This window comes from Austrofundulus limnaeus, unplaced genomic scaffold (assembly GCF_001266775.1).
Source record: "Austrofundulus limnaeus strain Quisiro unplaced genomic scaffold, Austrofundulus_limnaeus-1.0 Scaffold119, whole genome shotgun sequence".
Taxonomy (NCBI): Eukaryota; Metazoa; Chordata; class Actinopteri; order Cyprinodontiformes; family Rivulidae; genus Austrofundulus; species Austrofundulus limnaeus.
Window position 1 is genome coordinate 1 of NW_013952521.1, and position 1,376 is coordinate 1,376.

Genomic DNA, 1,376 nt, shown 5'->3' on the forward strand with positions numbered 1-1,376 from the left:
CCCTCGCACTGTGACTGCTGGATATGGGCACCAGTGACCCACGCGACCCTGAAAAAGGAAGAAGCGTGTACAGAAAATGGATGGATGGATGGATGGAAAAAAGCGGCAGATAAAGGATTTTTTTTCTTATTTCTGCTGCCTCTCATTTTATTTGTGATTGTATTTCTTATTGATTATAGCATTTGTGTTGCTTAATAAATAAACAATTTYATTTCAATTCTTCGGGTCATAATTTGATTTCAATGATTCAATTCAGTTTGGTTTTTTGGGCCACAAATCGATTTAATGTTGATTCTCTGGGTCATAATTCAATTAGATTTTGTTTAGATGTTGATTTAAAATTGAATTAGAAGTAAATTGAATCAATTCAGAGATTTTCCTGATTTGATATGAAACTGGAAAGAAATACTACAATGCATTGATGGATATTTTTATCCACCTCTACAACACAGATCAGTCACTAATTGCTGTTATCATCGTACTCACTGTCCTCCTGCAGGTCCTTCAGGTCCTGGTCCAGGTCCTGTCACGCACCTGTAAATAACCCACATATTTTTGTGTATTAACCTGAAACTCTCTGGTCTCAGTACTCTGAGTTACAAAGTGATTAAAACGACAGTAAGAAATGTGTCTGAAAGTTGATTTAATGGGACAGCAGCTGAAGCGTGGCTCACTTTAAGAGATTTGTGTCTGCAGACAGAAGCAGTTTGTCTTTATGTTGGCTGATAATTGGCTGTCCTCCATGCTGGGCCTTTCACCCTGATCTGATCCTTTTTCTATGTTTAAAACCTGTCCTCAGCTCCATCACTAACATGTAGACCCACATGATGAGCTGCATCTGGACTGGACTTGTGATTCATCTTATAAAGTTATTTAATGATAAAGCTCTGTTTATGTTGTATAACACAATAATTGTTCCACACTTGATCTACTGTGTTGACGTCTGGGGGTAAGGCGAGCAAAACAATCACAAATCCTATTTTTATTTTACAGAAAAGAGCCGTAAGAATTATCACCAGAAAACATTACAGTCACCCTTTGAATATATTATTTTGTAAATTGAAATTATTAAAATTTTATGAGTTGGTTGATTAAAATATCGTGCAGATTATGTATAAGGCTCATAAAAATATTACCTTTAAACATCCAGTTATACAGTATTTTGTTACAAGAAAAAGTTCTTATAATCTTAAAGGTCTTGAAATGTTTATTAAATATTTGAACAAACTTGAAGTACTGATGTACTTCAGTTCAAGGAATAAGATTGTAGAATAATCTGGAAATAATTATAAAAATGTTGGTTTGTTTTAGAGAATGATAAAAATAAAGAAATATGAAATTGTATAATGTGAATCAAAAGCTGTTTGAGAAGGAAC